Source organism: Gossypium raimondii, chromosome 3 (genome assembly GCF_025698545.1).
Source record: "Gossypium raimondii isolate GPD5lz chromosome 3, ASM2569854v1, whole genome shotgun sequence".
Taxonomy (NCBI): domain Eukaryota; kingdom Viridiplantae; phylum Streptophyta; class Magnoliopsida; order Malvales; family Malvaceae; genus Gossypium; species Gossypium raimondii.
In genome coordinates, this window is record NC_068567.1 from 50,606,041 (window position 1) to 50,628,766 (window position 22,726).

Below are 22,726 nucleotides of genomic sequence, written 5' to 3' on the forward strand. Positions count from 1 at the left end.
AGATTTTGAAAACGTTTAATTTTGGCATATGTGGCATGTAATAGGAGTATATTGTATATTTTTTAAGTTCTTATCTCTACTTGTATGATGAATATATGCTTTAGTTAATGATGTGCTAGTTCATGGTTTGGTATGAAAATTCAAATATGGTGTGAAATTTGTATATGTTTTGATTGTGTATTATATATGGTATTGGTTAGATTGATGAAATAATGTTTATGTTTTGTAATAGCTTGTATGTGACCATGTTTTAGACCTTGGTGTGTATATGGTCTAGTTGTGCTAATTGATCACTTGATGTAAACTTTACAAATGTGTTTGAATTATGGTACAAGTGAATGTGGTTGAATGAGAAAAATAATGGTAAGTTTTGACATGAGTTAATGTATGGTTTTTGAGCTTAAGTTCAAACCATTTGGTATAGGGTTGTGACATGAAAGTATAAGATTAGTTTTGATTGTTTTGGTATATGAGTTGTGGTGCCAAATGAAGACATATTGGTTAGGCTTAGGATGATTGAATTTGGCATGTTTTAGGTGTTTTTATAAGTGTTTATATGCATGTGAAAATAGGTTGAAAAGGTGTGTCTTGGTGTGCAAGAATAGGGTTTAAAATAGCTTGATTTTGAAGGTTTTTTAGGTCCAAACGGTCTGGCACACGGACTACCAGACGGCTGTGTGTCACACACAGGCATATCACAGGATCGTTTGTCACATTGATTTTGTATGCAAGATTTTCCACACGACATCATTGAGTTACACGGCCTGGCGACACGGCCGTGTGCCCCTGATTACACGGGCACAGTGAGTTACACGGTCATGTCCCTGAGCCACATGGCCTAGGCTTTGTCACACGATCGTGTGACCCTTGTTTTCAAATTTTTTAGATTTTTCTAAAACTTTCTATTTTATTTCAAATTAGCCCTGATTGTTCCTGAATTATCTTTATGCTATGAATGGCATTTGAAATTGATAATATGTTATTTAATTTGATATTTGAATAGTTAAATGTTAGTATTTGTTATGGTATGCGTGGTAATGCTCTGTAACCCTAATCTAACGATGGAGACGGGTTAGGGGGTGTTACAGAGAACATCATTATGGCACAAGAAGTCATCTACTCTATGAGAAGCAGGCAAAAGAATAGAAAATGGATGGCAGTGAAGGTTGACTTGGAGAAGGCCTATAATCAAGTTTGATGGGATTTTATTGAGGTTTCTTTTAATGCTACAGGTATTCCTGATTTCTTGATAAATGTTATTATGTCTACTATTTCTAATTCTACTATGTAGATACTTTGGAATGGTATACTATCCCCAAAGTTCTGACTAGCCAGGGGTATTCGTTATCTCCGTGTTTATTTTTTCTATGTATGGAGTGGCTTGGTCACAACATTCACACATCAATTCAAAGTGGTCGGTGGCAGCCTATTCGCCTCAGTCGTTTAGGCCCAACTATCTCCCATTTCTTTTTGCAAATGACCTTATCATTTTTGGGAAAGTAGACGAGAATCAAATTAGGGTTTTGAGTGGAATTTTAAAACGTTTCTGTGATTTTTTCGACCAACGGGTGAACACAAGAAAATCTAATATTTTCTTCTCTAAAGGAGTTAGTGAAGAGATCTGGAAACACCTTAGTGACACGTTGGGTATCAATAGGGTGCAAAATCTTGGTTCATATCTTGGAATTCCTCTCCTTCATGCGAAAGTGACTAATAGTACTCTAAGATTTGTTGTTAATCGAGTTCATAACAAACTGCAAAGTTGGGAGGCTAGAAAACTATCTTTAACCAGCAGAGCCACCTTGGCCCAATCAATTTTGTTAATGATACCAAGCTACTTCATGCAATCGATGAGGATTCCTAAAAGGCTCTTGAGGAGATCGAGCAAATGGTTAGGTAGTTTGTTTGGGGGTCATCAAGAGGGGAAATGAAGATGACACTTGTTAGTTAGGAATTTATCTGTTAGCTAAGATCTAATGGAGGCCTCAGTTTTAGGCATTTGGAAGATCAAAATACATCATTCTTGATGAATCTCGGATTCAATATTGTTTCAAATTCAAATGCTTTCTGGGTTTCGGTTCACAATGTGAAATATAGTCCCTAATGGATTACCTGAGTCCTTAGCACAGGGGCGATGTTCTTTTCTTTGGAGAAGCCTTTCTAATGTCTGGCCACTCGCCCGTGAGAATTTTTTTTGGCCTGTCGGTGATGGTAAGTTGATAAATTGTTGGCGTGATCCATGGATTCCGAATTATGGTCCTTTGGTAAATCATATCCACTCCCCAATAGAATATGAAAAAGGAAAATTTGCTTAGTGAATTGGTTACAGTGGATGGTTTTTGGAATTTCAATTTATTTCATTTATGGGTGGCAAAGGATGCGGTTAGGTGCATTATGGGTATTCCTCCACCTCAGCTAGAAGTTGGGCCGAATAAGATCATTTGGGTTGGGTCCTCAAATGGTTCCTTTCAATCAAGAGTGCATATTGGAGAATTAGGGAAGGGTCATGAAATCCTAAGAATGTCACTTGGCATCTCCCTTGGAAGTTTTAAGGTCCTTAGAGGGTTAGATATTTTATCTGACTCATTCTCAACAACGCCTTCTTACTAATTCAGAGCATATGAAAAAAGGAATCAAGCTAGATAGTTCTTGTGGTCTATGCGGGAATGAATATGAAGACATTCTACAAGCCATTCGTGATTGTCCTGCAACTATGGATATTTGGTCACAGGTTGAACCAGTAGCCAAACTTAATTCTTTTTTCTCAAGTAATTTGCATGAGTAGATTACAGCTAATATTCATAATAATCTTAATTTGCAATTGGATGGGGTAGAATGGCAGTGCTTCTTTGGAATGGTAGCTTGGCGTATATGGAAAAATCAGAATTTATTCATATTCCAAGGTATTACGTGGAGTATTGAGGATGTGATTAAAGTTTCTTACAGTTAGGCTAAACAATACACCTCCTCACTTAAGGTTAATGTTTCCAACTGGAAAGTTCCAGTTTTAGTTCCACCCCTGTTTGGAAATTGGATTTAATTAAACTCTGACGGGACAATAAAAGAGGATTCCGGTCTAGCTACGATTTGAGGCATTCTTCAATACAAACATGGCAGATGGATTCTTGGGTACAAACAGTTTGTGGGCATTTGTTCAATTCTTGATGCTGAATTGTTGGGCGTTTTGGAAGGATTGGCGATTGCTATTGATAGAGGTTTTGATAGTGTTTATCTTATCAGACATTCAAAAGGCGGTTCAAGTCGTTCAGGAGAGTGCTACAAGGGTAATGAATTCTGTTTTGCTTAAAAGAATCATATACTGTTGGACCATTTGGTGTAATGGTCGATTCAACATGTCTCCAGAGATCATAACAAAGAGACTGATAGTCTAACTAAATGAATGTTGGTAAGAGTGATGGTACTCTAGTTTTTGATACGCCTCCAAGGAAGCTTGAATGTAATTAAAACTAATTTTACTCTAACATTTTTTCATTCACAAAAAAAAAAATTAATAATTAAAATTTAACAAATGAAAGTTTAGGCAATTTTGAATTTCTGGTGACACAAACTACTAATTAAGGATCTTTGTAAACTTCCAATTGAAGCAGGTCTTTTCAAAGTCAATTTAATTCTGTGTCTCATCGCCGAGACTGACTGGCTGACTGATTGCACAAGAAATTTATGGGGGTTTTTTTACATAAATAACACAAAAAAATTAAAAAATTACCAAAATAATACAAGCTTTTTATTATGTACCAAAATGGTACAAATAGTAGTCGAGGGACTGCCACAAGCGGCACCAAAGGTGCCAGTGGCAGAGGCTGCACCAAAGGTGCCACTGCCACAGGCGGCACCCCCCTTATATTCCCTTCAGCTGCACGAAGGAGAAGAAAGAAAAGGAAAGGAAAAGAAGAAGAAGAAGAAGAGAATAAGAGGGCGGTGCCGAAAAAAGAAAAGAAAAAGAGAGAAAGAGAAAGAGAATAGAGAAAGGAGAAAGAAAGAGAAAAAAATAGAAAAATAAGGTATTTTTTTAAAAAAATGGATTATCTTCTTCTTCTCCTTTCCTTTTCTTTCTTCTCCTCGTGTGGCTGAAGGAGACCATTGTAATGGGGGGTGCCGCCTCTGCCACTGGCACTTTTGGTGTCGCCTGTGGCAGTCCCTCCACTCCTATTTGTACCATTTTGATACATAATAAAAAGCTTGTATTATTTTAGTAATTTTTTAATTTTTTTTGTATTATTTGTGTAAAAACCCAATTTATGGCCAAGTTTCACTTTGATTTGTTATGAGCTTCCAAACCCCCGGGCATGCTATTTGTGAAAAATCAATGTCTCATCTCCAAGTCTAATAGTTTTACATTTAATGCACTCTGACATTACGTATTAAAAGATTTAATTATCTGTATTATCTATATAATCGAGTTTTGAACATTTTTTTTATTTTAAACTTGTCTTGCTTAGTACGTATTTAAATTAAATAATAACAAAAATATTCTATTTAAATTTAATTTTAGTATAAATATATATATATATATAAAAGTTAAAAGAAGCATCAGACGGTGGATTTCAAGCCTAATTACTTTGAATTAAATTATAGCTCAACTGCACTTATCCACAAGTCTATTTACCGTGAATATATGGATTACAAAAATGGATATAGTTGTCGACGTAATCCTGTTGAGCGGCTGAAGAAACTTATTTAAAATTAACTTCCACGTTGAAAAATCTAGTAACAGGTAACTGATTTCCTATAAATGGTTAACATCTTTGAAGCTATGCCCATAAGCGAGATAAAGAAAATCAAGCAGTCTTATTTCCCACTCCCCATAACAATGCTGCTAATCCCCTTTCTCTTATTGCTCTCTTCGTTGCTGATATTCATAAACAAATTAACCACAAAAAGGGGTAAACTTCCTCCAGGCCCTCCTAAGCTTCCTATTCTGGGTAACTTCCATCAACTTGGCCCATTCCCTTATCGTTCAACCTGGCAACTCTCCAAGAAAAACGGCCCCATCATGCTTCTTCAACTCGGTTCTACGCCAACCCTCGTGGTCTCCTCAGCTGAAGCTGCCAAACAGGTGTTGAAAACTCACGATCTTGAATGTTGCAGTCGACCTCCATTAACTGGCCCTAAAAGGCTTACTTACAATTTCCAAGACGTTGCTTTCGTACCCTACGGACATTACTGGAGAGAGATGCGAAAGATATGTGTTGCTGAGCTTTTCAGCATGAAAAGGGTTCAATCGTTTCAATCCGTTAGGGAAGAAGAGGTTGATTTGCTAATCGAATCAATCTCGGAATCGGCTACTTCAGCGAACCCGGTGGATCTAAGCAAATGTTTCTTTTTGCTCACCGCTAGCATAATCCTTAGGATTGCTTTCGGGAAACAGTTTCAAGGGAGTCAACTTGATAACCATAAGTTACAAAAAGTGGTGTTTGAGGCGGAACTATGTTGGGAAGCTTCTGTGCCTCGGATTTTTTTTCCCTTATGTAGGAAAGGTAATTGACTGGCTATGAAGTGGGAAAACACCCTCGTACCAGTGTCGTACTGGTATTCGACACGGACACACCGCCGATATGGTCGGATACGTACCAAACACACCTTGACGCATGTTAAAAAAAAGTCACTGCTGGACTTTCTTTTGACCTGAACCAAAAACGAAAAAAAAAAAATCATATGAAAGGAAAATTTTAGTAAACCGATTAAAAGGAGAACTTTGGCATTTAATTGTGATTATTTATGGGACTTTTAACATATTTGTCTTATTTGGAGTCATGGTACAGTTTCTTGGACCTTCGTGCATTCCCTTATATGAAGATGATGATGATGGAGGTTTTGTAGATGAAGGTTTTGCAGAGAAGAAAGACAGAAACAAAGATAAAGGCAATAAATGAGGGGGAAAAAAAAGGGCATAAATGAGTGTCTAAAGTAAAAAACGAAAAAAAATAGTCAACGTACTTGTCTAGTTATAACGGGGTAAGAAAGTCCAAAAAAAATTGAAGTAGTATAAAAATAGTGAAAGTAAAGTATAATAAAAATATGTGAGACCATTATAATAAGAATATATATATTTGTCTAGTTAATGTATTTATTAGATTACAAATATTTAAAAATAATAATTTTAATTATAAATTAATAAATATATGTGTGACCCAAATTTAGATTTGATATAACATGTTTTGTCTAATGAACTTGAAAATGTATTACTATGTTTTGTCATATTTTATGTAATGATAAGAGAGCTTAATGGAAAAGAATTGATTATATATTAGTAAAAAATATCAATATTTTCATTTATATTGAGTATTTTAACATAAAAATATATATAAATGTTTTTTATTGCCGTGCGTATCTGTGTTCTCATTTTTTTTAAATTATCGTGTCGTCGTATCAGTACCGTATCGTATCTGTATTACGTGTACGTGTCCATGCTTCTTAGTTAACTGGTTTACTGGTTTCATAGAAAGCTTGAGAGTAGCTTTCATGAACTTGATGCTGTCTTCCAGCAAGTAACCGATGATCATCTAGTTTCAAGACCCACCAAGCACGATGAAGAAGACATAGTCGATGGGCTACTGAGAATGGAGAAAGATCAAACCCAGAATGATTCCATTCAACTTACTAAAGACCATATTAAGGCAATCCTTATGGTAAATAACCAAACTTTTCCCTTTTTTCGGCAATTCATCTTTTTGTATATATGGCACTGATTCTTACTTTATCATCCATCAGGACATGTTAGTATCTGGAATAGACACTGGTGCAATTACCATGATCTGGGCAATGACAGAGCTAGTAAGGAAGCCAACAGCCATGAAGAAAGCACAAAATGAGATTAGAAGTTGCATTAGGAAGAAAGGAAAACTAACAGAAAATGATGCTAGTAAGCTTAAATACCTGAAGATGATAATTAAAGAAACTCTTAGATTACATCCTCCAGTTGTTCTTCTTGTTCCAAGAGAGACTATGTCCCAAATAAAGATCGGAAATAAACTAGAATTGCGGTAAATGTTTGGGCAATAGGACGAGATCCTGACATCTGGAACAACCCAGAAGACTTCATTCCCGAAAGGTTCATCGATAATCCGATCGATTTGAAGGGGCAACATTTCAAGTTGTTGCCGTTTGGTGCTGGTCGAAGAATTTTCCCTGGAATGAACATGGGAATGGCTGTTTTAGATCAGTTGGCACTGGCGAACCTGCTCTATTGTTTTGACTGGAAATTACCAAGTGGGATGACGGAGATGGACATTGACATGGAGGAGGAAGTAAGTATAACCGTTGGTAAAAAATTTCCTCTTATGCTTATGCCCATCAACTATAACATGTGGGAAGATGATGAGATAAAGCATTGCTGAATAACACAATCTGGATTTCGGAAGTTTTAAGAATCTGTATGATTGAAGTACATATATAGAAAAAAAATTATGCACTGGGACCATTTGGAAGAGTATGATTATTGTATCATTGACGGCAATACATATAATCAGTTGCATCCATTTTACTTATCCTTTAACATGTTTTTTATTTGATGTTTAAAATTATTCATAATTTTATTTGAGTGTACATAAACTTATGTTTTATTATATTAATAATAATATCGATACTAATCAACTTATCATATTGTAGAATTAACATCTTATCCAATGTATCATGGACCTAGACTGGAATTTTGTTATAACCAAAGTGTTTAAAGAATTATAAACTGTTCGTAATTAGCTATTAAATGTTTGATTTTGTACTTAGTTCATTTTCTAGAAAAAAATTATTAAGATTGAATAGTGTGGATTTTGATTTTTTGAATCGTCTTACATTTTAGAATAAATTTGTTCTCTTGTTTTTATATTCGGTTTTATTTTGTTTTTCCTTCAATGGGTTTACAGAGCAGAAGTTTCTTCATTCACTAAAGTAGTAGTTAAGTTTCTCAGTCATGCCATTATATGGCATGGGTTCAAATCTCACCAAATGTAAATGTTGAGATTTTTTTGTGGATGAAGGTGTTCTTATTTTTTTGAACCCAATGACTCTCAATATTGTTTTGATCACCCAAATATAATTTTTATTTAATAACTAAAGTTTTCAAAATTAGATTTTTAGTCACTATGTCATTTAGTATATAATGAATGTATGACCTTTTCTTTATTGGCCTAATAATAAAATTTTCTCTTCAATATTTATATATTATTTCAATTTAATCATATATCTAAAAAATCAATAATTTTAACCCTAAACATTTTTACTAGTATTCAAGCTAAAATTTTTTTAATTTTTATTTGATGCCGATAAGCTTTTGAGTTTTTTAAATAAAAACTTATATATAAAAAAACTCTCCAAAGAATTATGATATTTCTGCATTAAAATTAAAACCTTTGAGTTTTTCAATGTCTGAGGAACAATATTTAATCTAAAGTGTTAAAAAAATTTTATCAACAACTTATAATCTTATAGTTGTACATCTCACCCAGCCGACATTTCCCCATCACAATATCAAATTTGTATTTTGAAATTATCAAAATAGGTAATTCCCTTACATGCTAACAATTTACACATTTCCTCTCATGATGTTGAACACATAAATTCTTCTCTCTCATTAGGAACACTAATCGGTCTCGGGGTCAGGTTTTAATAAGTGTAAAATAAAAATTAAGAACAAGATAAAGAAAGTAAAGACAATAGGGACCTACAAGTAGCAATCATACACACACAAAAAAAAAAGAAAAGACAAGGAAGGAAATCAAATCAACATTTAAGAAATATAAAAAGATACAGATTCCAAAAAATAGAAAACTCAGGAAAAAGATGGACATTGCAAACCCTTATCCCTATTTATAACTTAAAACAAAACCCTTCATCTACTTCGAAACTTACCAAGTAAGTTACCACGTGCTCAACATGCACTGTTACTTATATAAAAAAAGCTGTCCCAATCAGAGTCCGACATGTGTATCCAAACAATAATACTGATGACGGTTTCATTAGGAACTCAATAATATGCCGCAACATATCGCACATTTCACCAACTCTATCATTAATAAATGTATACAAAACTCCATATACGGATCTTTTCATCCTGCCATAAGTCCAAAGGACTTACAAAATTCAATTATTCAAATTTCAAAATTTTATGAATAATACTTCAACATTGATGTCAAATTAACTGTCCAAACCTTCATTATCTATATCTATACACTACACCAAAATAGGCTTTTAGCGGTACATTTTGCGGCGTTTAGAGAGAAAACGCCATTAAAAATCGAGAATTAACGGCGCTTTAGATAAAACGCCGCAAAAATATAATTAGTGGCGTTTTTCAAAAAAACGCCGCAAAAATCGAAACCCAACGACGTCGTTTTCTGACTTTTCGGGAGCTTTAGCGGCGATTTTATGGAAGCGCCGCTAATGTTCTGGGCTTTAGCGGCGTTTTTATGTAAGCGCCGCTAATGTTATGTGCTTTAGCGGCGTTTTTATGTAAGCGCCTCTAATGTTCTGGGCTTTAGCGGCGTTTTTATTTATGCGCCGCTAATATTCTGGGATTTAGCGGCGTTTTTATGGATGCGCTAATTCTCGAACCTTTAGCGCTTTTTAAAAACGCTAATTCTCTTCATTTAGTGGCATTTTTAAAAGCGCATAAAAATTATTTACCTATTTATTATTTAATTGATTTATTTATATTAATTAAAATTAGAAGTTTTCATTTAAGTTACCATTAAGCTGTTAAAATCGACGCCGGCCATATGGCTTTCTCAAAACCTTTTAACCCTAAATTTATAATTCTTAAAACCCTAAACCCTTAAAAATTTCAAAAAATATATTAATGTAAAGCTTATATATGTTTATAAACATGATGTACATGTATATACATAGATATATATATTAATGTAAAAGGTTATATATGTTTATAAAAATTGTGGAAGCAGACTTAATATTGATTAAAATTTTGGGGTTTAGGGTTTAATTGGTGGTTTAAGGACTATAGTATGTAGTTTAAGGGTTTTATAGTTTAAGGTTTAATGTTTACTATAATTTTAAGTTTACGGTTTAGGGTTTGTTATATTGGGTTTGTGATTTAGTGTTTTAAAGTTTGTTGTTTGGAGTTTAGTTTTTATAGTCAGAGTCTTAGTGTTTAATTATGGTTTTAAGGGCCGGTTAGGGTATTAGGGTTTAAGGGTTAGGGATTTTGATAAAAATATAAAGTTATTTTAGGGTTCAAACAAGCAATAAGATTCTTTTAATTACTTTTAATTGTAACTTATAATATATATTTATGGTTTAAAGTTTAGGGTGTTAGGGTACATTTAATGTTTAGTATTTTAGGTTCAGTGGTTAATGTTTGTTATTTGGATTTAGGGTTTACGATTTAGGGTTTGGTTTATGGTATTGTTTTTAATTGTTAGTGTCTTATTGTTTATGGCTCTAACGGTTTAAGGTTTATAAAAAATGACAAAAATTCATTTTATTCTAGTGTTTATGCATTAGTGGCGTTTTAGTAAAAAATGCCACAAATATGTCACAGTATACAAAACGATGACGTTTTATTTTGTGTTTTTAGTGGCGTTTATAAAAAACGCCGCAATTTTGTTTCAGAAATGGCAAAACGTTGCGTTTTGATCATGTTCTTAGTGGCGTTTTCTACAAACGCGCAAAAGGATAGAAATTAGTGGCATTTTTTAAATTGCGCCACAAAATTTGTACACGATCTTTAAAAAGCAGACGTTTTGATGCAAAATTTAGTGGCGTTTTTGTAAAACGCCGTAAAGGACTATGCTTTAGTGGCGATTTAGCGTAAACGCCACAAATAGGTTTTAATAGTTTCTCAAGCGGTGCGTTTTTCCTATGCTTTTAGTGGCGCTTATTAAGAAACGCCACAAAATTTAATTAAAACTAACATAAACGGCGCCGTTTTATTAACCCCGAATTTCCTTTAGTTTCCCCCATGTCAGATTTCCCCGATTTTGAAAGTTCACTGCTTGTTTGAATATATGGAGAGTAATTTTAAAAGTTGTTTTGTATTTATATAGGTATACTTTTATAATATAAAAATGAAATGAAAAATAATAATTTAATAGGGATGAATCTAGTTTAAGTTTAAGTTTAAAATGAAAAACATTTTCATTTCTTTTCCTTTCTTGGGATTACTTTTAGTTTTTTCCAGTAAAATGAGAAATTTTTAGATTTCACAAGGAATTATTTGAATTTCTACAGAAAAACCAATTTATATACGTATTTTTATAATTTCCCTTTTTTTAGAAATAATTTTATTTTAGTGTTTATAAAAATGACATGTGGAATTGATTTTATTTTAGTGTTTATGCATTAATGGCTTTTTAGTAAAAAACGCCACAAATATGCCATAGTATGCAAAACGAAGACGTTTTATTTTTTGTTACTAGTGGCGTTTATAAAAAACGCCGCAACTATGTTTCAGAAATGGTAAAAACACTGCGTTTTGATATGTGTTCTTAGTGGCGTTTTTACAAAACGCCGCAAAAGGATAGAAATTAGTGGCGTTTTTTTATATTGCGCCGCAAAATTTGTGCTTGATACTGCGAAACGGTACATTTTGATGCAAAATTTTAGTGGCATTTTTTGTAAATCGCTGTAAAAGGACTATGCTTTAGTGGCGCTTTAGCAGAAAACGCCACAAATAGGTTTTAATAGTTTTCTAAACGGTGCCGTTTTTTCCTATGCTTTAGTGGCGCTTATTAAGAAACGCCACAAAATTTAATTAAACTAACCTAAACGGCGTCGTTTTATTAACCCCGAATTCCTTTACTTTCCCCCATGTGAGATTTCCCCGATCGACTGCAGTTCCCCAATTTCCTTTCGCTGTTTTCCCTAAATTTCCCTAGGTTATTCTTCCCCAAATTTTTTTCCCCAATCCCGAAACTTGCAATCCCATTGTGATCCAAACCCCCAATTTCCCAAATCCCGTTATTTCTTATCCGGTTCGTCCATGCTACTTCCATTTTCTCCCAAACTAAAATTGTTTCCTTTCAAAATTGAAGCTCCCAATCCTCCGTAAAGCTCGATTCTTTAACCCGAAGGTGTTGGAACTGCGTCGCATACAAGACAGGAACAACGCCGTTACTCTATTCTGGTTCCTGCAAGAGCATTAGACCCCTTGCATATTCTCAATTTTGGGGTGTAAGTGTTCTTCCTTCTTTTTCCCGGTAGTATAGAATTTTAAATTAAATTTTTTGTTGAATTAGTATTATCATTATAATAATCCCTTCTCTGTTATAAATATTGGTTGCAGTTAATTAGTTAAATGTTGTACTTAATTAAATTATTATCTACAACAATCCTTTCATATTAAAAGTTTATTTTATTGCATTGAAAAATATAGTTCATCTAATATTATAACTTTAGAGCGAGTTAAGACGTAGATCAATTTTGAGTAAATTTTATCAAAATACTTTTACGACTTAAAAATTGAATTGTAATTTGATTTTTAAAATTTTAAAACACCTTAGAAACACTTATAAGCATTTGAGGACAAAAGTCAACCTTTTTATATTTAATTTTTGGTAAAATGACAAATAAGAAAGGTTCAAGTAGTGAGAGCATGGTGCCTTGCTTTCTGCTTTAATGTAATTATTTTGTTGATGTTTAAGGAAATTGTTGGTTCTATTTATAAAAAAGAACAGTCAACAGTTACTGCAGGAGTGCGGCTTTGGGTTGCCATAATGATAAACTATGAATTTGGATTCCATCTTTTAAAAACTTCTGTTTATATATTTTAATTGTATTTTGTATTTTGGAAATCGTAGAACTGTTTATTTGTTATTGTTATTTCTCATTGTTATTGTTATTGTTATTTGTTATTTGTTATTGTTATTTAACATGTGTAGGTCTAAGTATATCATAAAACTAGAGCCATTCGTATGTATGTCTATTTTATATGTTAATGGAATTATTATTGAAGTTGCGATTGTTGATGTCTTGAACTAACGAAAACAAATACTATTTTGGTTCATATGCTAAAGCCAAAGTTTTATCTTAGTAGTTTTCTACCCTTAGATTTGACTAAGTTTTATCCTCTATATTATTTTTATTCTTGTATATATTCTGAGTTGTGGAATTGTCGGACCCTCTCGCATTTAATCGATTCTCGCTTCTCTCCTCCTGCAACTATATTGGTTCAACTGAAGCTGCCATTTAATCTTCGAATTAATATATGGTAGTGATATTGATAAAGTTTTTATATTTGGTTCAACTGACTTACATAATATTTGGTCCTAATCTTATAATCTTACATCTGTTCTAGGTACTATCGAGCACTTGAATTAATATTTGGTGCAACCGAATACACCTGAATTAATATTGCTTGGGCAGGTACATGATTCGTTGCAAAATTTATTTGCTTATTTATATGCATTTTCCCTTTAAATTACTTAACAAATACCATTTTTCTGACTGCAGCCTCTGTTTGCTAGTGAGAGTGGAGTAGACCAGGTTGTTGAAATTATTAAGGTACCTTTTAGTTCAAAATTCTAATCAATAATAGTTTTATCATGATGATTTCTGAAAATTTAATCTTTTGGGGCTCCGATTATGTATAGATTTAATTGCTGGATTTCCTTTCAAATATTGGGACTAATTGATATGGTGGTATTATGGTGGTGCATGCTGCTGCTGCCGCTTCTTTTTTAATTAAAAATCTTTCATCTATTTTAAATGTCTCTATTTAATTTATTTAAGGAAAGAATGCACATTTAATTAATTCACCCAAATCCATAAATATTTTTAGAAAAAATGTCTCAGATAATGGAGCAAATTTAGACAGTTGTATAATGTGGAATATTTGATTTGATTTTGTATAGTTTTTGTATATTAATGTATAGGGACTAATTGATGATACTTTTACTAAAGGAATCTAAATATAATGTTTTCAGGTGTCCTGCCATCACCATTGCCGTTAATTACAGCATCAGTTACTGCATAGGATTCGTAGGACCCAAATAAAATAAATAATTAAATTACATAATTGTATAAAATTGACAGTATCATTTTCCAATCTAATTTCTTTTCACATTTAACTTTCACTCATATCAATTATGATACCCTGTTTAAATCTTCTTCCATTTCTCAAGTAATTCATTTCCAAAATCCCATTTTAAATGTGTAACTAATATTAACATGGATAAATAAATTGGTCCAAGCTATTAAAATATTTATATGTTTTCCTTTTCAGTTTCTTTTATTTTATTTTATGCTATTTTAATTAGGAAAAATATATTTTGGTTTATTCTCTTTTATTTTTAATTTACCTAATTAAATAAATTGTATTTAAAGTTATATTTTAAATATTTTATTTTATTTTAATCACGAATTTTTAAAATATTTAATTTTTTAAAGTTCAAATTTCATAACTTACGTATTTTACATAATTTATATAATTCATAATTTACAAAATTTAAATTTATAATACATAACTTACATAACTTATTAATATTTATATATAGTTTTAATCCATATAATTTTAAAATTATATATCCTACATAATATCCTAACTTACATAATATCCTACATAATAACTTACAAAACTTACCTAACTTACATAATATCCTACATAATAACTTACGTGATAATACATAACTTATATAACTTAAATTTATCAATCATATCATAACTTACATACATAAATATTAATCATATCACAACTTACATAACCAACATAATGACTTACATAATAACCTACATAATAACTTATATAACAATACACAACCTACATAAATTAAAAAGTTACATAATACACAAAAACAAAACTTACATAACTTACATAAGACATAACTTACATAACCTACTTAATACATAACTTACATAATTTACATAATACATAACTTACATAATTTACTTAATACATAACTTACATAATATCCCTTATGTGGTGGAACTCAAATAAGTTAAATACATAACTTATATAAGTTACCGTGATATATACTATACCTTAACTTAAATAATAACTTACATACCTTAATTACACTTATTCCTAAATCCTAAACCCGTGCAATTTATTGTCTTGGATGAATTTGTCAAGGGTAAGCAACGGTTATCGAAATGGAGTATAGACTTTTCTAAATTTTGCATTTCAATATGCGAGCCAAGAGAACATGATTCTTTGCCCGTGTAAGAAGTGTGTGAACATAAACTGGCATTATCGTGAAGTTGTATACGAGCATCTAATTGTTGAAGGTTTTGTTCGGGGTTATAAACAATGGCTTTTTCATGGAGAATGCCCACCTAGTACTTCCTCTTCAAGGATGGATGTATCTTATGATGGTAATGCTTACCATCAGTCTTTAAGAGGGGATGACATGGAAGGGATGTTGCGGGATGCATTTAATATGCGTAATCATGGTTTGCAGTCGTTCCCAGCCAACTTTGTGGCATCTGATGATTGTAATCTCGGTGGAAATGCTTTTACCGAACAAGGAAGAAGTGTACCTCATGAAGAGCCGAATGGAGAAGCGGCGAAGTTCTACGCGCTACTTAATGACATGAACGAAGAACTGTATGAGGGATCAAAATTCTCAAAAATGTCTTTCTGTATTCGTCTTTTTCAGTTAAAATGTTTGGGAGGGTGGACCGGGAACTCTTTAACAATGCTATTAGAGTTTTTGAGAGATATGTTTCCGTTTGCAAAAATCCCTCGATCATGCAAAGATATGAAGAAAATGATAAAAGATTTAGGCATTGGGTACACCAAAATCCATAGTTGCCCGAATGACTGCATGTTGTATTGGGGCGATCGGAGAAACCAACAGTTCTGTCATGTATGCGGCCAATCCTGTTGGATAAATAAAAACAAAGAGGATGAGAATGACGATGAAAATGATGCACAGTCAAGAAAGAAACCAGTAAAGATTTTGCAGTATTTTCTGCTGATACCGAGGCTTCAAAGGCTTTTCATGTCGTCGAGGACAGCGGAGTCTATGACGTGGCACCATGATGGACGAACTGATGATGGATTACTAAGGCATCCGACAGATTCTTTAGCTTGGATATCATTTGACAATAAATTTCCAAGCTTTGCAAACGATCCTAGGAGTGTGAGGCTTGGGCTAGCATCTGATGGATTTAATCCTTACAAGATCATGAGCACTGCGTACAGTACTTGGCCAGTAGTGCTTGTTCCTTACAATATGCCTCCGTGGATTTGCATGAAGCAATCTTCTCTTATCTTATTTATGATTATCTCTGGAGAGAAAGGACCCGGGAATGATATCGACATTTATTTACAGTCTCTTATTTAAGAGTTAAAACAATTATGGGCTGGTGTTGAGACATACGATGTGCTCAAAAAGGAGAACTTTAATTTACGTGCAGCTTTGATGTGGACCATTAATGACTTCCCCGCTTATGCTAATTTATCCGGTTGGAGTACCAAGGGTCGTTATGTGTGTCCTTGTTGTGCTGCACAAACATGTTCGCAATGGTTATACAATGGTAAGAAGTTCTCTTACATGGGGCATCGTCGGTGGTTACCGGAAAATCATAGATTTAGATTTCAAAGTTCTGTATTTGACGGTACTGAAGAGTTCAGAGAAGCTCCTTCGCAGACAACTGGATCTGAAATCTTGTTAATGTTGGAAGATATGAATTTCAGTTATGGGAAGATGAACCAACCGGCAAACACGCAAAGAAATAAAAGATCAAATGATGAAGCTGATGATGAATCCGATGAAGAGGATGATCCTAATGAGGCGGACTTGTGGAAAAAAAGAAGTATTTTTTTGAGTTGCCTTATTGGGAGCACCACCTATTACGACACAATCTTGATGTTATGCATATTGAGAAAAATGTCTGCGAGAACATTGTCAGTACAATTTTAAATGTAGACGGAAAATCAAAAGACAATCTTCAGAGTCGACTTGATTTAGTTCAGATGGGAATTCAACCTGATCTTTATCCGAATCCACTTCCGAATGGGAAATATCGGTTGCCGCCTTCAATTTTCTCAATGTCCAAGACGGAGAAAGAACTGTTTTGCATGGTGTTGAAGGATATAAAGGTTCCAGATGCGTATGCATCAAATATATCTCGATGTGTTAGTGTTAAAGATCGAAGACTATATTTGCTAAAATCACATGACTATCACATCTTGATGCAAGATTTACTACCAGTTGCTCTACGATGTTGTATGTCGAAGAAGGTAACGTCTTGTATAATTGAACTATCCAATATAATGAAAGCCATTTGTGGCAAAGTTTTGGATGTTCAAGAACTTTAGAAGGTACAAGATCGAGCTGCTTTGACTTTATGCAACTTAGAGAAAATCTTCCCACCTTCATTCTTCACTATTATGGTTCACTTGATAATCCATCTCCCGCATGAAGCAATTCTCGGCGGACCCATTTTCTATTGATGGATGTATCCCATAAAAAGGTCTTAATTTATTTTTAAAATTTTTCCTCATTCACCTATAGTTGTTTTAGTTACAACTTTTGATAATTTGTATATTGTGTTTAGGTTCCTATCCAAATTAAAGTCTTATTGCCGCAACAAGCGTTATCCAGAAGGATCGATTGCTGAAGGCTACTTGGCAGAAGAATGTATGACCTTCTGTTCAAGATATTTGGAAGATGTTGAAACAAGGTTGAACAGACCAAGTAGAAATGCTGGACTCACGGAACATAACTCTGCCGATACTTATCTGTTCCAAAGTTTTGAAGAACCAATCGGCAAAGTTGATATTGCAGAATTAGATGATTTATCGTGGGTACAAGCACATCGATATGTTCTGTTTCACCATGAATCAATGGAACCATTACGGAAGTAACTTGTAGAAATTTGATAAATATTCATCAATCCAAAACTGTTTATCTTCTAACAAAGTGAACATTTTTTTAACATAGTGAGTACAAACAAATATTGAAATCTCGTTCACGCTCCCGAAGAACACAACATCGAGATATTAATAAGTTGTTCACAGAAACTTTTCATGAATGGTTAAGCCAAACGGTATGCAATTGGAGCTTCATTTAAAAATAATAATGTTTTCTCATTACATTTTTAATTACTCAGTTTACTTTCCATTCAATAGGTTTGGAGTGGGAAGAATGTCAATGACGAAGTTAAATGGCTTTCCCAAGGTCCAAATCGAGTGGTTAAAAGATATAGTGCGTTCCTCATCAACGGATTCAGATTTCATACAAAATATCGCGAGAGATTGAGGAGAACGCAAATTTGTGGAATAGTTGTTAATTCTTCAATTACAAGTTATGCTAGTGCTAGGGACAATAATCCTGTCGAGGGAAATGTGGAATATTTCGGACTTCTTACTGACATAATTGAGTTAGATTACTACGGCAAATGGAAAGTTGTCTTATTTCGAGGTGATTGGGCCGATGTTAATACTGCTCGTGGAATTAAGCAAGATCAATTTGGTTTTACAATGGTCAACTTCGCTCTATTGATTCACACAGGACAACAACTGATAGATGAGCCGTATGTATTCTCATCTCAAGTCAGACAAGTTTTTTACTCAAAAGATCCAACCGACGAGGGTTGGTACGTTGTACTTCGTAACATCCCTAGAGACTTGTTTGACATGGGTAGTGGAAGTGGAGATAATATCGATGATAGATCAGAAACTTTGCCCTTTCTGGAACAACACTTAAACGAAAATATCCCTAGTACTAGTACGCAATTTCAATGGGTTCGCCAGGATACAGATGAAGATATTTACGAATAATGATGTAGTAAGAATATACGATTGTTTAATTATATGTAATATCATAATTTAAATCTTGATCTTATTATATATTTAAACTATTTTATATTCGCTATTATTGTTGTAATTAGTTACTAAGTTTTCAACTATTTTATATGTATTGCAGAAAAAATGCCTAGAAGAAAAATGCGAGAGGTAAGCATTGTTCAAAATGCTCCAAACTCGGTAAAAACAAATAGTGAAGAACAGACAGGAATTGGATCTTCGAATGTTCCGATTATACCTGACGATCCTACAGAAGTTCAAAGTAATTTTACATTTAATTTACATACGTGTTGACTTGTAATTGGTTTATTTTTCAAAATCTTATATTATAATATATCATTTTTCAGCTGAAAATGGTGGGACGCGCAGAGGTCGAGGTCGTACGCTACTTAGCGAGTTGTACGAGTTAGATCCAGTCGAGCATGTCAAAGTAAGCAGAAACAGTTTTGGTCAGCCTGTTGGAACAGAAGCTCGACTATTAGCAGGATACTTGGGCATTTTATCACGAAATGCAAATATGTTGCCTATCAACTACGAGTCATGGCATCAAATGCCCGATAGTAACAAAAATCAAGCCCTCGATAATATTAAGGTAACAAAACGTTAATGTCATCTGAAATACTTGGGAATTAGTTTCACTTATATTTACTTTCTTAACTTGTGTTTTTTGTAGGTGAGGTTTGCCTTAGAGGTCTCGGATGCCTATGTAAAGAAGGCATTGGGAAAAATATGGAGAGACCATAAAAGTACTTTAAAGAGAGATTATTATAAGGTAAAAACAACCCTCGATGAGAAATTGCAAAATGTCCTGCCGGGTATGCTGAGGTACCAATGGGAAGATGCAGTTAGATTTTGGCATTCGAAGAAAGGCGAGGTATGACGTACTCCTAAACTCTTGTAATTATTTTGGTTTACTGTATTTACTATTTACGTACTAATAATTTCATAACATAGGATCGTGAATGGGTTGGAAAAAACAGCAGGGAGAAACAAAAATTCACGCACACAGCCGGGTCGAAAAGTTTTGCTTGTGTAGCTGAGGCTGAGGTATTTTTAATTTTTTAATACTGTCAAATATGTGTTACTTTCCATTAAATAATATTTTTACTACTATATTGTAGGAACGGTTGTCCGGTCAAAAAGTTGGACGCCTTCAACTTTTTGAGATTACACATAAGAAGAAAGATGGATCTCCTATGACTCCTGAAGCTGCAGAAATAATGGTACGTTTACTTAATACGATTTTCTAATAGTTTAATTCATTGCTTGTAATGCTACTATTGTTGACTTGTGTTGCATTTTTTTTCATATATATTGTGTTCTTAAATATGTGATTTATTTATTAGGAGAAACTAAAGAATAAAAAGGCGGAGTACGAAGCGATTGCTTCTAGTGATAGTTCTGTTCATCTTGAAGACATTGATAACTGGATTATTACTAAAGTTATGGGTCCTGAAAGGTATGGCCGAGTTCGATTTCAAGGATCTTTTGTTAGCCCAACCCAATATTTTGGATCCATTTCATGACAATACATGCCTTCGGGGAGTCAGGCTCAAGCTGAAGTTCAGAGGTTAAAAGACCAGATGGCTCAGATGCAAGCGACCACAGTTGAGGTTCAAAAGAAATATGAAGAACTCCAGCTACAACTTAAAGCAGATGCGGCAGCGAGAGAAGCAGAGGTTCAAAAGAAATATGAAGAACTCCAGCGACAACTTAAAGCTAATGCGGCATCCAGAGAAGCAGAGGTTGCAGCGAGAGAAGCAGAGCATAACAGAAAGTACGACGAACTCCAACAAAAGCTTCAGAGTATGATGAAGATGTTCAGCACTCCCAACCTCCGTCGTCATAGTGTATTGTATAAATATTTTTATCATTTTAACATTTTTGTGAAAATAATAAAATATTGATATTAATATTATAATATTCGTTTAATTTGAAATATTATATAAATATTTATTGCTATTGGCTGATTTAGATTTGATTGCTTTTGATTTGTTGCTACAGGAGGGCTGAAAAAAAATTTTAATTTTTCAAAAACCCCAAAATTAGTGGCGTTTTGTAAAAAAGCGCCGCTAAAAAAAAACAAAACAAATAGCGGCATTTGTGAAAAATTGCCGCTAAAGAACATGATCTTTAGCGGCGTTTGTGGGAGTAGCGCCGCTAAAGAACATGATCTTTAGCGGCGTTTGTGTATAAAGCACCGCTAAAGAACATGACCTTTAGCGGTGTTTTTAAAGATAAACGCCGCAAATGTTAGTGGCGTTGTCAATAGCGGCAATTTTAGCGGCGCTTTTAGTGGCGCTAATAAGCGCCGCTAAAGGCTTAAAAAAATGCCGCTAAAAACCTGTTTTGGTGTAGTGATACCGCATACCTCTCAATATGCTCGCGAAGGTCATTTTATAACATTCACTTGTTCGTGATAATTATTATACTTATGTAGTAAATTTTGTGGACTTTATAGTGTAACTCATGAATCTCACAGCATATTAATAGAGTGCTCAACATGTCTCCCAAGAAAACCAATGACACCACGAATCTAGGGTTAGTTTGTGAATCTGAAATTGACGAACTTTAGAACTAGGCATCTCCACTAATACTATGTGAGGGCCATGTGGAGGCTTAGAGTAATTGATTGCTAGTTACCCTACAACGTTTCATCCTAGGACATAGCATCACCATCGTTAAAAATATCAAATCAGACTTCCACATTAGTAATCTTAGAACACGTATCTAAACTTATCCCTCGCTATAAAATGGTCATGCAAACAGGTCATAAAAATTCACGTGTAGACTCCTTCTCGGATTCCCAAACCTTTCCACAAACATACGTCTCTTCCAATTTTCACCTCATCCTCATTCGTTCAACTACCGTCTTCCTCCCTTATTCACCTCACTAGTTAATAGGGATAAAAGGAAAAAAAAACTATGAAGACCTTCACCATTGTATCATCAGATACAATACTATTTTTTTAATCATCTACCAATCACCATAAATACATAACCATTACGATTCATCATCCCACAATCCATCATCACACGTCCCATCATCACAGTAACTCATATTTATAGAAACCAAAGCAAATTCAATAAAATCTAAGAAAAAACAACCCTCGAATAAGCAAAGGAAAACGGGAGAAGAACTGAGCAAGAAAGAAGAACAAGAAAGGAGAAGTGCCACTCAGATTGGTTTTTGCATATTGGAGTTATGTCATCTAAATCCCTTGGCAATTTTTCAACTTTAAGCTATGATCTTTTTAATTACTTTATTTATGCCCTTATAATAAGAGCTTGTTTGGTTTGGTGTATTGGCTATGCCAATACACCCCTAATCGGTGGGCCCCACATAATACCTCTCTAATCCGCCGTTTGGTTCAGCGTATTGCTAATACGCGTGTATCCCGTTACTTTCCTAATCGGTGAAAAGCACCGATTTCTATTCCCCCCTTCTGCCCAGATTAGGAACGGCTTCAGCAAACCCTCCCTGTTTTACCCTCCCCCGATCCCCTGTGTTCCTCTTCTGTTCCTTCAAGCTTGCTCCCCTCGTTTCATTTCTTTTCTTTTTCGGTCGATTTGCTCTCTGTCGATTTGCTCTCTGTCGATTTGCGTCATCGGTTAGTTTTCCTCTCTGTCGAATTCGAGGTCAACCTTTTCTATTGTTTTTATCTAATCGATTTCCCCTTTTCTCATTACAGGTTCTTCTTCATTGTGCCCCGATTTGCTGATTAACAGGTTAGTTTTCCATAATTTTTTTTGTTTGGATGGACGGGTGCGATAGAAACGTAGGAACATATGTTGGTTAGGCTACCCGAAATGCATACTGTTTTTTGTTGATATTGTTATTATGGATATTGTAGGGAAAATTATGCATGTATGCCTTTATTCATCAGCATAGGACCGACAATCCTTTGAAAACAATAGTCAGATTTTTGTTCTCTCTTCTCTGCTAATCTTGGATTTTTGTTTGTTCTGTTGTAATTTTCGAGTCCTTTTTTGATCTCCAATACC

General features: G+C 34.0%; 1 pseudogene; it reads left to right on the forward strand.

The window, feature by feature from the left end:
* Positions 1-4,999: 4,999 nt before the first annotated feature.
* Positions 5,000-7,358, forward strand: LOC105795940 (cytochrome P450 71B20-like; annotated as a pseudogene).
* Positions 7,359-22,726: the final 15,368 nt, after the last annotated feature.